The sequence below is a fragment of the Cupressus sempervirens genome, chromosome 10 (assembly GCF_028749045.1).
Source record: "Cupressus sempervirens isolate cs-2001-9-10 chromosome 10, ASM2874904v1, whole genome shotgun sequence".
In the NCBI taxonomy this organism is placed as follows: domain Eukaryota; kingdom Viridiplantae; phylum Streptophyta; class Pinopsida; order Cupressales; family Cupressaceae; genus Cupressus; species Cupressus sempervirens.
Genome location: NC_143127.1, coordinates 263,546,473 through 263,564,265, shown reverse-complemented (window position 1 = coordinate 263,564,265; position 17,793 = coordinate 263,546,473).

The window sequence follows — 17,793 nt, the reverse complement described above, 5'->3', positions numbered from 1 at the left end:
AAATATCATAGTGAACTAAACAAACAAACTAAGTATGCAGTTCCTCCCAACCATCAATAGCATCATAAGATTGTTGTGGGTCCTAGCCATCCCCCGCATGTAACATTTCAAGCCATTGACCAAATCATCAGTACTATCATAATAGGGACGTCACTACTAAAACATGCAACAATATAAGCATAAGGGAATCTAACATGCTAGTAGAAAAGCATAAGATAATCCTACAGTAGATAACATCACCTATCACATGCTAAACATCAATAAGCAATATATATGCTACTACAACAATTCACATCATCTAATCATATGCTAAACATCAATATGGGAATGCGTCAAGTAAACTAACATCATCTAAACATGATATCCAAAAATTCCAATGAAAGCATAAATCACAAGAAAGCATACTTCAAAACCCAAAGTACCAAGTGAAAACATCCAACAACGGTCGCACTAGGACAAGACTGTCTCTATACACCGGTCTCTAGCAGTGGTGAAGGTAGCTACACCTCCCAACCACATGGAACCCATAGGTCCACACCTACCATGCTGATGGAGATAAAGATCCAACCACAAACACACAAAACAATATCCATGGCTAACGCTCATGCCAGAAAGTATGATGGTTGCAACCAAGAACCTAAGACAATGCAAAGAGTACAGGTCCTGGTCAGACACTCAAAAGGCTACAAAGTAGGGGCTGACATCGTGGAGAGTCACTTGGCATCAAAAACCCAAAGCTTGGATCGTGCAGATTCAACATCCCTCAACGGAATGGCTTGACACAACATTTTATTATCTTAAGTTTTATTACCATTCACACATTTTCTTTAATTATCACTTATTTAAAACTTCCTCTGCCAACCCTCTGGGAATAATGATCACCAGGCTACAAAATAGAAGCCCCCTCCATATGCTACCCTACCCTACACATGCTCATCCTACAACAAGTGCCCGTGGGCATGCATACTCCCATCCCAACCCTAATGATCATAACTTTTGGCAAATCCACGATAGATCGGGCCTCACAAGTCACCCAACAAATGTATGCATACATACTTGTGTGTGGCACACCACCATCACAAAGATCATAGCACAAGGACAGGAATGAGAACACAATGCAAAGAAAACACCCAATTGAAAGCAACATAGGAAGGATGGATTCTACCTGAATCCCAAAGCCAATAAAACCATACATCATAAAATCACTCAACTGGCCTCAATCCGAGAGTATGGATTCTACACAAATCCCAATGATGCAACAAGACTAAAAGTCATGAACTTACTCAACCGGTCTCAATCCGAGAGTATGGATTCTACACAAATCTTAGTGTCCATGAAACAAAGCAAAGGTCCAAAAGAAACCATAACAACAGGTAAAAAATGACTCAATCGAACACAACGTCAGGAGTACGGATGCAACATGCATCCCAATGCAACAGAAAAAAACAATAGTGGTCTGACTGATATCCAAATGGATCATCAAGGTCCATGACCCACATTGTGCCAAGAAAACTCAAAAAAAATAGGGTGGCACACAAAATGAGGTAAAAACCCCAAATTTTGGAAAAATTACAAAATTAAAACCCATTTGGTCTTTGGGCACAAACACCCCAAAAATCCAAAAATAATCAAATTCAGACACTGTATGCAAAAATGCCTAGCATAATAGCGTAAAATTCCAAACCCTCATCCTAAAAAATAGGGAAATGTTCATACCTGCCCAACCAGGTAGAACTAACATATAGAAACGGAGGGGAACACTAGTTCTCAGCCTCCAAACAAATGAATACCAAAAATAGAAGTAGAAACAATAAAATAGGAAAGACCTACCTTGCAGCCAAAAAGGCAAAATGGAAATCTGAACCATAAAATAAATATCCCACAGAAGTAGCTAAAAGTCATGACAATCCAAGGTTTCCCCATGCTAGATCCAATGAGTCCAACCTCGCAACGATCCCAGCACCATAGCTCCCACAAAAAAAAAAACAACAAATCCTCATGAAGAGGATTTTGGGTTTTACTCTCCAACTTTCTAATTCAAAGGTGAGAAGTGAGGAATTAAATTCCTTTTTGGATACTTATTCACTTTTCGAGTGAATAATCGATTAGGGCAAATAACCAGCCAACCTAGTTAAACCCTGAATCAACCCAAATGAAAATAGGCTATTCCTATAAATATGAATTCATCTATGTCAAAGCTGCTAGAAATTAAAATAAATCAATTAAAAATCCTAAAAACCCAAAAACACATAAATCTCCTTAACAACTCTCATGACAATGTGAACCTCTAAATGCACAGACGTGCTTACTAGTCTAATCACATAATGCAAATGAGTTTGGATTTAATAATCAGTGAAAGGTTTAAATTAAATATTTAATTAAGGATACATTGACCATATAAGGACAACATTGGTAAAATATGAATGGTTAAATCACTAACTCCATGTGCCACTGCTAGGGATATAAATCCTGCACACTAAACAACACGATCAAGTGCAATTGCATATAATAACATAGTCGAAGCAATAAATGCATTAAATCACCTAATTTAACCATTTACTTAATTATATTAAAATAATCTATTTACATCACTCATGTTCGCATAAATCATAACAACATAGGAATGAAGTAAATAACCATAGCATTAAATCCATTACCTAACATAGTTAGAGATATGTCCAAATACCAGATATCATCATAAAACACACTATCATCTCAAAATGGCATCGTCATGCAATATGATTAACTGAACAGCATAGTAGTCTAATATCTATGATACTAAAATCAAAGTATAACATCTTACCCTCGAGTCATCTCAAATGTAAAACATCACACAAGAACAGATATCTCTCAGATCAAAATAAAATAAAGTAAATGTCTACAACACATAATCAAATAATCCCACATGAACAATCCATTTCTAATTACTTAAGAATTTAATAATGATTGATTACAGAATCAACAAAAAGACACTTAAAACACATAAGTAAACACAGTAAAAAACATGACTAACCACTGCTACAGGAACCTAGTCCAGTGTAGCATGGTAATAGTACACAGTGCAATCTCTGCACACATCTCAGGGTAATCATGGAACAACCTCATGATACCACATCAATCCTAGTAACCACTAGCACAAACCTCAGTGAACCATCAATCACAATCTCATAGATCAGACAAAAGCATAATCAAAGCAACTGATACATAAACATAAATCCAAACACCTCAACGGTGTACACCACTCATGGTCACAATCATGATCCATCACAAAAAAAGATCAAGAAGGTTGCATCCATCAGGATGACTTACAAAAGTAATATGGGAGAGGCACTACATCATCCCCCCCAAAGACTAGGCTTACTCTTGGAAGCCTGCAATCCAAGAATAGAAACCAAACACACCAAGAACAAAATCAAAAGTGAGCAATAGGAATGACTCAACAACTCTCTACAAGTCAAGCCCAAATCAATCCAACATTCTCAAACCAACACGTTAACCCCCAAATAGGTTAACTACAAGAGAATGGGTGTCACACAGACACAAGGTCTTCCAACAAGGAACCTTCTATGTGCTAGGAAAAACCCATCTAGCCATAAAGTCAACAATACAAGGTAAGGAACAAGTCACTCTACCTTGTCAACAGGTGCCCAACAAAACATGCACCTACCACAAGACCAAAAACAAGGTCAAAATAAAGAACACTTCCAACTAGAGTTGGAATCATGGGGAATAACCATCCCGAATTCCTAAGAATATTATCCTATCACACATGATCATTTTAGAATTCACATAAACTCACCCTTAGAACAAAGAGGATGAAAGTTTACCAACAAAAGGACACACTCCAAAAGACTACTCACCACCAAGTGTAGGAGCACAATGCCTCTCCAAGGTACAAAAGCTCAACTATCACTAGGAGCTAGGGTAACACAACCCAACTAGATAGGATATCACCTTTCTACAAGGTTGCATAGACTTTTGTCAGTGGACACAATCATGAAATATCTACATACCAACTCATAAGATGGTAACATGTGTCCAATGATACCATGTCCCTCCAACACCATGTTGGGAATACCACCCCCAACCTACTGCTAAACTCAATCTCCAGCCTCAATTCAATAGTCAAAGAGCAACTTGATTGAGACAAACCACATAAAGATATAAGCTTAGGGAGAAGGATACTACAGAGTATAGGATTGAGAGGGAGTCACTCTCAACCTCTACACAAAATCAGCCCAAGACGCATTAGGGAACTCACAATTCCACCAACCATCAACATACTCACAAGAGAACACTAACCGAGCTAGTGGCAAAACCAAACTAGCTTACTCTCTCGACAGAGAAAAAGGATACAGAGATGTGCCCAAGACAACGTCCAAAAAGGAGAATCTAGACTCATCAAAGAATTGAGTCACTCCCAAATGACAAGGTAACATCATCCATGAGAAAGGAATACTCATGAACCCCACTTCACCTCACCAAGGTGGGTCAGTGCAAAAGGAAACACAAAAACCCAAGCATGAACTCCAACAAGTACCTAGTAGATTATGAAGACAAGATAGCTCTTCCATTATGAATAACATGAAGAATTAAACTTTTCCAATGACCATAAATATGATATGTCATGATTGAATTGGCCTCTACTCGAGAAGGTAATCGGAACATCGATCAAAAACTCCAAAAGCAAAGAGAGACCTAAGACTTACGATTTGAGTCACCACTCAAACAAAATCACAAAGGCAAAAACAATAGTTTTGGCCACCAAGACAAACAACAGACAAAACGTCCAAATCCACACAAGAGAACACATGCCCAGAACAACATAAGACATGGAATGAAAGGTAGTTCAAACATTGAAACCATCATTAGTTATCTTCCATAATTTTATTAATTAAGCATAACATAAGCACTAATGCATAATGAACTGAAATATTTTCAAGCAAGGGTCCAAGAGTCACTTACCATAAAACAAGTACATATCTTTCAATTTCTTTCAAAAATAACATTAAGTTCAATCACCATTTAAACCACCCAATAACATCAACAAATTTAAATCTATCAAAGACACACTAGCATGTTCTCCATGATATTATCCCATGTACATACTACTAGAGGTTCGAGATGAACATGATAGAGTCACAACACACAACTGGGCAGCAGTGAAACACATCCAGAATAGTCATCATGAAACATAATCAAAGAGCTCAAATGGGGGAAATTGTTGATTCCAACAATAAGTATAAAAAAAAGAGTTCATTTCAACAATAGGTCAAATGTGACAACTGTCACAAAGAGAGCAATAGATAAAATTTGATGACTATTCCAAGAGAGGAAAATACTGAAAACTAATGCTAGCCCAACAACATGAGGAAAGTACCTCTAGCCAAATAAAATAAGTAATCAAAAAAATCACATTATAGGTGATGACTAAGTATAGTCACACAAGAGGGATAAATCACCACACAATGCTAAGGAATACCTCATCTCAGCAATGTTAGAGAACACACTTACACACATCAAACAATATACCAGTAGTAATCTCATGCATATGCAGACAAAAATAATTTCCATGCAATGCAACATTTAGATATCTATCAAATTAATACAGTTTTACATAAGCTTAAGAAGTAATCAAATTGGGGACTTAATTCATTAACCCAAAGATACAATGCAAACCTATTTCTTTGCAATGATTCATCATAACACTTATTTTCAATGAAAAGAACCATTTCATTATTCTAATGACATAACATAGAGTCACAAATAAGATTCATCTATCTACTTACAATAAGGAGAAAACAAGGAACAATGCACCTAACTCCATAAGGAGAAATGAGAAGAAGCACACAAGGCCAACACATGGACACCAATTAGTGGTTCTATCCAAAAAGGGTCACACAAGCAAGCAACCAACCAAAGCACATCAGTTCTGCTTACAAAATCAAGAAGACTCACTTCCTTCTCCACACACTAATCTAGTTGCATCTACTAGACAAGCAAGTCCATCCCAAGTAGATACTGAAGCAATAAAGATCACAAGTTCTCACCAAGACACTCACACTCAACCAATGCAACAACTACTACATGGGCAACATAAACACAAAGATCCCAATGTTTTAATATGGGCTCTAATACTAGATGTAATGCCCCACCCGGAGATCCTTGGAAACAAGGATGAAATACAAGCCATTTTTTTTTTACAAGTATGAATACATATGACAACATCATACAGGGATCACAAAGATCACAACAGAAGACTTCACCACAATCCTAACAACCAACAGATCTCTGAACCCCACTACCAACTGACACATGCAAAAAAAAGTCAACAACCACCATGATGAGATGAGGGCTCAAGAAACAACCACTCATCAACAAAACACCAAGCTGGGGTAAAATGCAGAATCCTAAAATTTGGCTAAGCCTAAAATCCTGAAGCCCTAAAAATTGGCTAAGTCTGGATTTTTGAAGCCCTAAGATTTCCTAGAATCTTTAACTTATCTTTGAGAGGTCTAAAACCTATCTCAAAATATTTGTCGCATATATTAAAATATATCTTAAGTACATCAATTTATACTTAAATGGTATATTTTAAACCCCAAGAGACTAAATATAGAAACACACACAACAAAAATCAAAAAGCAACACCAAGGGATTGAAGAACACCTAAGAGGGTACCCTGAACCATCCCTAAAAAGTTTAGATCAGACCAAAAAGTGCCCTCTGTCCACCCACATAGGTTTCATAAAAATTGTGTGATACTTTATCAGCACTGTGCGATACTTTACTAGTTTTGTGCGACATTTCTCTAGAAGGAGGTTGACACAATCAGGGGTTGGGCAATACTTCTCCAAAGGGCATGCAATATTGGAAGTGTATCATATGACATTTTTGCTAAGGGAGTGCAATACTATGAAGTATCACATGAAAAAACTCCAAGAGGTGTGTGACACATTCAGGCTGTGCACGACAAAGTTCAAATGGGTGTGCGACACTTTATTGTATTGTACCATGCTGACACATGGTCACCTAGGAAAAGACAAGAAGACTACAAAGGAAGAAAATTAAGCCAAACAGAGCTAGAACCTCCACACCAGGGAGTACCAGATCCACATAGATCGAGGAGCGAACACTTGAGTACATAAACAAAAAGATGCCAAGAAGGAGATACATCTATCCATCTAAAACTATAGTAGAAAAGAACGTACTGAAAGAAACATCATAGTGAACTAAACAAACAAACTACGTACGCAGTTCCTCCCAACCATCAATAGCATCATAAGACCATTGTGGGTCCTAGCCATCCCCTATGCGTAACATCCCAAGCCACTGACCAAATCGTCAGTACTGTCATAATAGGGACGTCACTACTAAAACATGTAACAATATAAGCATAAGGGAATCTAACAAGCTAGTAGAAAAGCATAAGATAATCCTACAGTAGATAACATCACCTATCACATGCTAAACATCAATAAGCAATAGATATGCCACTACAACAATTCACATCATCTAATCATATGCTAAACATCAATATGGGAATGCATCAAGTAAACTAACATCATCTAAACATGATATCCAAGCATTCCAATGAAAGCATAAATCATAAGAAAGCATACTTGAAAACACGAAGTACCAAATGAAAAAATCCAACAATAGTCGCACTAGGACAAGACCGTCTTTGTACACTAGTCCCTAGTAGTGGTGAAGGTAGCTCCCAGCCACATCGAACTGATAGGCTCACACCTATTGTGCTGATGGAGATAAAGATCCAACCAAAAACACACAAAACAACATCCATGGGTAACACTCATGCCAGAAAGTATGATGGCTGCAACCAAGAACCTAAGACAATGCAAAGAGTACAGGTCCTGGTCAGACACTCAAAAGGCTATGAATTAGGGGTTGACATCATGGAGAGTCGCTTGACATCAAAAATCCCAAGCTTAGATTGTGCAGATTCAACATCCCTCAACAGAATGGCTCAACATAGCATTTTATTATCTTAAGTTTTATTACCATTCACACATTTTCTTTAATTATCACTTATTTAAAACTTCCTCTACCAACCCTCTAGGCACAATGATCACCAGGTTGCGGGATAGAAGCCCCCTCCATATGCTACCCTACCCTACCCATGCTCATCTTATGAAAAATGCCCGTGGGCATGCATACTCCCATCCCAACCCCAATGATCATAACTTCTAGCAAATCCATGGAAGATCAGGCCTCCAAAGTCACCCAACAAATGTACAAACACATACTTGTGTGTGGCGCACCACCATCACAAAGATCATAACACAAGGATACGAATGAGAACACAATGCAAAGAAAACACCTAACTGAAAGCAACACAAGAAGGATGGATTCTACATGAATCCCAAAGCCAATAAAACCATACATCATAAAATCACTCAACTAGCCTCAATCCAAGAGTATGGATTCTACACAAATCCCAATGATGTAACAAGACCAAAAGTCATAAACTTACTCAACCGGCCTCAATTCGAGAGTATGGATTCTACATGAATCCTAGTGTCCATGAAACAAAGCAAAGGTCTAAAAGAAACCATAACAACAAGTAAAAAATCACTCAACCGAACACAACGTCGGGAGTACGGATGCAACATGCATCCCAATGCAACATAAAAGTGCAATAGTGGTTTGACTGATATCCAAACAGATTATCAAGGTCTGCGACCCACATTGTGCCAAGAAAACTCAAGAAAATAGGGTGGCATGCAAAATGAGGTAAAAACCCTAAATTTTAGAAAAGCTACAACATTAAAAACCCATTTGGTCTTTGGGCACAAATACCCCAAAAATCCAAAAATAATCAATTTCGGACACTGTATGCAAAAATGGCCAGCATAACAGCATAAAATCCCAGATCCTCATCCTAAAAAATAGGTAAATGTTTGTACCCACCCAACCTGATAGAACTAACATACAGAAACGGAGGGGAACACTAGTTCTCAGCCTCCAAACAAACAACTACCAAAAAAAGAAGTAGAAACAATAAAACAAGAAAGCCCTACTTCACAGCCAAAAGGGAAAAATAGGAATCTGAACCATAAAATAAATATCCCATAGAAGTAGCTAAAAATCATGGCAATCCAAGGTCTCCCTGAGTTAGATCCAACAAGCCCAACCTTGCAATGATCCTATGCTCATAGCTCCCACAACGAAAAAACAACAAATCCTGATGAAAACAATTTTGGGTTTTACTCTCCAACTTTCTAATTCAAAAGTGAGAAGTGAGGAATTAAATTCCTTTTTGGACACTTATTCACTTTTCAAGTGAATAATTAATTAGGGCAAATAACCAGCCAACCTAGTTAAACCTCTAATCGACCCAAACAAAAATAGGCTATTCCTATAAATAGGAATTCATCTATGGTAAAGCTACCAAAAATTAAAATAAATCAATTAAAAAGCCTAAAAACCCAAAAATACATAAATCTCCTTAACAACTTTCGCGAGAATTCGAACCTCTAAATGCATAGACACGCTTACTAGTCTAATCACATAATGCAAATGAGTTTGGATTTACTAATCATTGAAAGGTTTAAATTAAACATTTAATTAAGGATACGTCAACCATATAAGGACGACATTGGTAAAATATGAATGGTTGAATCACCAACTCCATGTGCCATTGGCAGGGATATAAATCCTGCACACTAAACAACACGATCAAGTGCAATTGCATATAATAACATAGTCGAAGCAATAAATGCATTAAATCACCTAATTTAACCATTTACTTAATTATATTAAAATAATCTATTTACATCACTCATGTTCGCATAAATCATAACAACATAGGAATGAAGTAAATAACCATAGCATTAAATCCATCACCTAACATAGTTAGAGATATGTCCAAATACCAGATATCATCATAAAACACACTATCATCTCAAAATGGCATCATCATGCAATATGATTAACTGAACAGCATAGTAGTCTAATATCTATGATACTAAAATCAAAGTATAACATCTTACCCTCGAGTCGTCTTAAATGTAAAACATCACACAAGAACAGATATCTCTCAGATCAAAATAAAATAAAGTAAATGTCTACAACACATAATCAAATAATCCCACATGAACAATCCATTTCTAATTACTTAAGAATTTAATAATGATTGATTACAGAATCAACAAAAAGACACTTAAAACACATAAGTAAACACAGTAAAAAACATGACTAACCACTGCTACAGGAACCTAGTCTAGTGTAGCATGGTAATAGTACAGAGTGCAATCTCTGCACACATCTTAGGGTAATCATGGAACAACCTCATGATACCACATCGATCCTAGTAACCACTGACACAAACCTTATTGAACCATCAATCACAATCTCATAGATTAGACAAAAGCATAATCAAAGCAACTGATACAGAACCATAAATCCAAACACCTCAATGGTGTAAACCACTCATGGTCACAATCATGATCCATCACAACAAAAGATCAACAAGGTTGTATCCATCAGGATGACTTATAGAAGTCAAATGGGAAAGGCACTGCAACATTTCAATCTCCTAGTTCTCAATAGTATTTTCCGACTTGTTTACTTCCATTTCAAGATCTTTCCTCAAAGATGCAAAGCTTCTGTTTTAGAGAGTTTGGCTCTAATACCAATTGTTGGAACTACAATAGGAAAGGTAAACTTTTGAGGAAGTGAGGGGGTGGGGTGAATCAATAGTTTAACTTTGGACCCATAAAACTTTCACCACATATCTATCTCATGTATTCAATGAGTAAACTAAAATAACATATAAAGCATATACATCTAAATCATGTAAACATGTAAGTATTCACACACATAACACCATATATGATTACCCAATAACCCTCCAAGTGAGAAGGTCAAGTTTGGGTGGCGATGACACCCAAAAATATTCACTACAGTAGTAATAAAGTGTATCCAATGAAGGTTACAATGTTTTGACCATGAAACATGATCTACCCTATTAATGGCTTACAAAGACTATCAAGTCTCACCTTGTTAGAGGATTTTAATACCCTATTAGAAGTGTGTCTTGTTAGAGGAATTTAACTTACAACTAAGTAAGCACTCTGTTAAAGTATTTCATACAGCCTATTAAGACTACTCTATTAAGAGATTTGACTGAAATCACTTGTTAGAATGTCTCAACATAGATCCTACAATTGGTACTTATTTGCTTGATAATAGAACACATTTAAACAATATATTCTTGATCCTTCTTGATCAGATGTCTCAATGCTATATACTCTTATCTATCCTTTATTCTACTCTAATTGATTATGTAATTCACTCTATCTTCATAACTTCTAAGTCACCATGAATGCCCTATTTTCTCATGCAAACTATCCTCTTTTCTCCTTCAATTCCTTACACACTTGATAAATGGTTTAGGGTTTTTGTCCTCCTTAAGAAGATTTTGGTGGCTTAGGGTTAGGTATGAATCTACGGCTAAGTTTCATCCATTTTGCCACTTAATCCTTTCCATTTTATGATTGGTTGCATGTAATTAAATAGGGAATCCAACTAGAGATTCATTTTTATCTCCAAAATATCATAATTTACCTCTAGGTTGGCTCAAAAATGGTTTACATAGTTGTTTGTACCATTACAAAAAAATATGTCAAAACTATATCACTTAGCATTTGATGTCTCTAATGCTTAGCATGCACTAATCTTTCTGCTATGACTCAACACCTGCATTGTTCGGCATCCACTTTTTACTTAGCTCTTAAATCACTTGGCATGGTTTATCTACTTGGCACATGAGTGGCTTGACACTCATAGTGACTCGAAATGGTGTAATATTTACATCGTGTGCTCAGCATGTACTACTAGTTCGACATGAACTAAGTAAATAACTCAATTGTGTTGAAACTCACTTGTCAAAACCAATCTAAGATTAACAATCATAGCCCACTTATCAAATCACCATTTGATGGTAGCTTGATGTTTTTCCATATGCTCCAAAGCTTTCATCCTTTCCTCATCCAATTCCAAGAAATTCATTAATATGACCCGAACTCTATCTGTGTCCTCAACATATCCCTTTATAAATTTCAATACTAGAATCTTGAGATTAAGTGGGAACATAGATTCTTGTCCATGGACAAGTAAACAAGGGTAAATCCCCAAAGCATTTTTTATCCTCACTCTATCCATCCATAATGCATATTTAAGCTATGTTTACCAATCATTCAGATTTTCTTGTAGTAATTTCTTTATCACCATGATCAAGTTCTTATTGGTGGACTTCACCACACCATTCCCTTGGGGATAATAATTTTAAGTGAAATTGATTATGATCTAATTGTCTAGTTCCTGTTGAGTAAGGAAAATTGATGCAAATGATGATCCATTATTGCTTACAAGGAAGAATGGCATATCAATCCTTGTGACAATGTATTCTTCTAAGAAATATATAACCACCTTTGTTGTGCAATTTTGAAATGTTTCAGCTTCTATCTAATCTATGTAATAGTTTTTAGCTATGAGGATGAATATATGTCTTGTAGATGATGATGGGTTTACTGGACCAATAAAATCCAGCCCCCACTTAGCAAAAAGGCATACTTCAAACATTGGTTGTAATGGCATAATTGGATTTCTCTCTCTATTTGCACTTGTTTGATAGATATGACAAGGACGTACATGTTTAAATGCATCCTTAAAGATAGTAGGCACTATAGCTTTTGCTAATCCATGTCCCATGCCATATCTATCATGAAACTATTCCAAAAATTCTTTGACTTCTTCATGTCCTAAGCACTTGAAATAAATTCCCTTGTAATCTCTTTTGTAAAGTTTTCTATCTTGTAGCATGTAGGATTCACATTTCATCTTGAGTTCTCTATGCTAGGAACTATTCATCCCATTGGGGTATTGGTTTTGTAAAATATAGTAAACAATATCTTGATACCAAACATTAGTGATTATTCCTTGATCAATATCTACTTGAGACACTATGATCTTTTGTTGATTATTAGTGTTGATTTCATCATCAAATATGATTTTGTCATCATTACCAATCTCATTATTAGCTATCATCTTTGTCAATCCTTTTCCTCTTTTCAATTTCATTGGTTTAATCTCCTAATTGAACTCTTGCAATATAGCCATCCATTGTCCTCATCTCTCTCATAGTTCATTCTGAATCAACAATGTCTTGACCATAGGATCAAGCACAATTGCATATATCTTACTTCTGAGTATATAATGGTAGAACTTCTTAGCTATTTTTATCAATGCAAAAGACTATTTTTCAAGATTAGAATAGTTCAACTCAACATTCTTTAGTGAGAAACTCATGAATGCTATAGGTCTCTCATCTTCTTTGTCTTTCTTTTGAGTAAGAATCCCAACACACAAATGTTCTAAAGAAAATGAGTAGATTTTGAATGGTAAATCATAATTAGGACTTACAAGAACTACAACTATAGAGAATTCTATAAAGATGTCTTTGAAATATTTCTTTATTTTATGAACCCATTCCATCTTTGCTTCGTTCTTGAGTAGATCATTAAGAGGATGTGCTATCTCAACAAATCCACTAATGAATTTACATACAAAATTATTTTTTCCAAAGAAAGATTTCATTTCTTTATGGCTATGAGGAGGTGTCAGATTAAGAATGGCCTCTATCCTATTAGGATCAATAGATATTCCAGCTTCATAAATAATATGACCAAGCAACTTTCCTTTGGTAACCTTGAATGAATACTTTTTGGGATTTAGTGATATAACATACCTTTGACATTTGTTGAACACTTGTTTCAAGTCTGCAACATGAGTACTCCTTTCTTTAGAAAAGATAGTAAGGTCATCCATGCAGATGACTATGCACTTGCTTATCAACCCTTTGAATCTTTGTCCATCACTATTTGGAAGGTGGCTCCTACATTAATCAGCCCAAAAGGAATCCTTCGATATGTGAAGGTTCTCCATTTTGTTGTAAATGTCATCTTCAACCTATCTTATTCATCCACCATCACTTGATTGTATTTGGAATATCCATCTAGAAAAGACATCATTTTATACCTGTTCACAATTTGGAACACTTCATCAAGCGAGGGCAATGGGTAATTATCCTTTTGGGAAGTCAAGTTCAAATTTCAAAAATCCACATAAAGGCAAATTCCTCTAGTCTTTTTCCTTACTAGAACCAAGTTAGAAAATCATGTGAATTTTATTTTGGGAAGATAACTTTAGTGTCAAGTAACTTCTATACTTCCTTCATTATCAAAGGCTCAATTAAGGGATTCATTGGTCTTTGCCTTTAATGAAAGGGTTTGGCATTCAGTTTTAATGGATGTCATGAGTGATGATCTTAGGATCATAGGTCTTGAGTTCTTAATAGCTCCATGCTATGAAATCTTTATACTCTGTAAGAAATTGAAGCATACTTTCTCATTCTTGAGGATTACAATCTTCTCCCATTTTGACCATCTTTGGATCTTCCATGCCTAAATTGTATGAGTCACATTCTTCAACCCCTTTTTCCTTAACATTCCTTTTGCTACATGTTGATTCATCTTGATCAAAGATGCATTTTAACTCCAGCATTCCCTTGGGAATGGTATTGGTTTTCAAATTTATAATTCCATCTTCATCCTCTAGATCATCTTCTTCAGGTTTGTCATTGGGAGTATGATCAATATCTTGTCCCTTGAAGAGACCATTGCACAAGATAAACTCAAGAATATGCCGGTCATCTTAGAACACTTGGAAGTTCATGATATTATTTTGGACTGATAAGGAAGCAACCAATTCAACTAAAAATATCTTTAGCTTTTTTCTTTCAATAGGTTGCAACACACTTGCTAAAATGGCAAGAGTATCAGATACCATGTTCTTTTTCCTTGGGATAGACCTTACATTCAAGGCCTCAAAATCTACCAACAAGTCCCAAACTCTTTTCTGGTATGCAAGTAGTCTCCTATCATTACATGAGTAGATTGATTTCACCTATCTAATGACTAACTAAGAGTCTCCTTCAGCTGTGAGGGCTTTGACATCTTTCTCTAGTACAAAGAGGAGTCCATGGATCAAGGCTTCATACTCTACAACATTGTTAGTACATCTAAACTATAAATGATATGTTGCATAAAAAGTCCTACCTTTGGGATTAGTTAGCTCAATACCTACACTGACTCCTAATTTACATTTAGATCCATCAAACCTAATGTCTAGATTGGCTACTCTTTGGGCTTTCTAACCTTGTGCTTGTTTGTATGTAGCTTTTCCTTGACTTGAGTTTTAAAGGATTGTTTCTTTGGAAACCATTGCAATCTTTCACATGGTAAACTTGTTGAGTTGACATAGTTTATCTTGGATATAAGGGCTGTTTTCTTTCTTGTTCACTTTGAATATCCCTATCAATTTAATGATTTTATCAATCTAAGGTTTTGGATGAAGGACCACTGAGGCCCAACGTTGTCCTTTTACAAAAAATCTCCTCCTTTGGACTTTGATCATTCTTGGTGTAGGGTTGGATAAGCCCCCACCATTTGAAGAAGTGTCACTATATGATGGATTGGATTCTTCTTGTTCTTCTTCATGGATCTCAACCAATTTAGATGTCTTTTTATAACTTTAACTTTCCTTTTGTACCTCATTTGGTATTTGGCCATCTTTTAATTGAATTATCTGAGTGAGCACCTTAGCTACTACTTATTGACAATATGAGCAATCAAATTTTGAATGGTTGGTTTTGTGTAACCTAAAGAATCCTAGAAGAAGAAAAATATTTAGGTTTGTTTCCTCTCCTAAGCATTGCAAGTTTGCAACCATACTATCTACAAATTGAGCGATAAGTTCTTTTTTGGAGTAGGAATCATAGATTCTTTATTCAGATGGTTGGTTTTCTCAATTGCATTTATTTCAAGAGAAATCACTTTATAGGAGCCTAAATCATCTTGGAAAAATGCTACCTCATTTGGTGCATTGTATTCTATGATCATCATCTTAAGGTTTGGCTCAACATCAATCTTGATCTGATTATTCAGTCCCTTCCTAGGTAGCCATAATTGAGTAGAATTTGTTGAAAACTATCCTCTCAAGAACCTTGTCCATTCTCTACTTAGCAATAATTTCCAAGTTTCAATAATTTCAACCACATGTATATCTGTAATGTCTTAAATTTGAGGGTCTACAATCAATTGTATTCTAACATCTTTCAATACCTCAATAATTTTACGTTGTCTTGTTGAGTTGTATCACTATTTGATTCAAGGGTTGAGGAGTGACTCCCAAAATTTGAGCTATTGAGAGTGGCATGATGTTGCAAGAAGCTCCTAAATCTATAAGACAATTGTGGAGGTTCTTTCTAAAAATTCTGAGACTAAGTAAAAAAGTAGGCACTTCAGCCTTGTCTTTATACATAATAGGCATTGCCTCAGAAGTATTGAATTTTTTTGATGCTATCCTTCGAGGGACTTCTTTTGCATTTGGCATTTCCTTTGCATGGCCTAGAGTCGTCAACACTATTTCCTTTTGATTAGGATGATTTTCTAACATATCAAACATTAACATATTACCCTTGGTTCTCTTATATCTTCCACTGCATTGTAGTTTTTAGCTACCCAAATAGGATTCTTCAAGATTGTAGGTACATTCCCTTGATTTTGATTTGTTTTCCCAATGTAGGGTTCTCTGGTAGGTACTATTTTTTTATTGGCTCTTGGATTAGGAGGTGTTGGATGAAAAGTAGGAGGAATTCCCTTGGTCATGGGTTCCCTTCAATTATGCAAATTGTAAGTATTCCAATTTTCATTTTGAAAAGCTAACATCTCTTCTTGTTGAGGATCTAATTCTTGACTAAATGAAAATGTGAATTCTTCATTGGTTGGTTGATCCATTTGTTGATTTTGTGGAGAATCATAACATTCTAACACCATAGCACTATATTGTATAGGGGACTCATCATTATTTCTTTGTGAATTCTAGTTCACCTTTTGATTTCCATTGAAATATGAGCCACCATCATTAGGTATATTCTAATTATTTTTATACTAGTTGATGTCCACATCCTGAGTGTTGTTTTAATTATAGTAGGGATTCTTCCATTATTAGGATTAGTATTCCATTGTCAATTCTACCTTTGGAAACCATTGTTACAATCAGGAGGATTGAAATTATTTCCTCCATTGTTGTTTCCCGCATTTTTATTTCTTGCATTGTTGTTTCCACTAAAATTCCTATTGTAGTTCTAACCATAATTACTACTATTGTAATAACTAGTTTTTCTTCTCTAAAAATTTTTATTCTATCCTTGTGAAAACCTCAAACAAGTTAGCTCATTGGTAATCTAACATTTTGTTTTATTCATTTGACCAATCTTAGAGTTGACATTATTTTCTAATTCAATAGAAATTACTGCCTTTTGTTCAAAGAAAACATCTTTTAGAGGTTCATATCTTGGATAGGTTATGGATAGAACTAGTACTTAAAGTGCCTATTATAGTGGGACTAGATTCATTAGAATGAACTGACTAGGCATCAATGGTGTTCTAATAGGATATGTTGGTGTCATTGTAGTCACTTGAGCTGACCATCAATTCTCCTCCATTAGGATTGGCTTGCTTGGTAAAAGTGATTGCTTCATTGAAAACCCTTTCTAATGTATCAATGTTTATATTAGGGAGTCTTTGTAGAAAGATAACTATCAATTGGTACATAACTTTAAGATTCACCTAAAATTACAACTTCAACTGGTATAGTGTATGGTGTTTCCAACTTTTGATAAGCCATATGAAAGTGATGATTGAACCA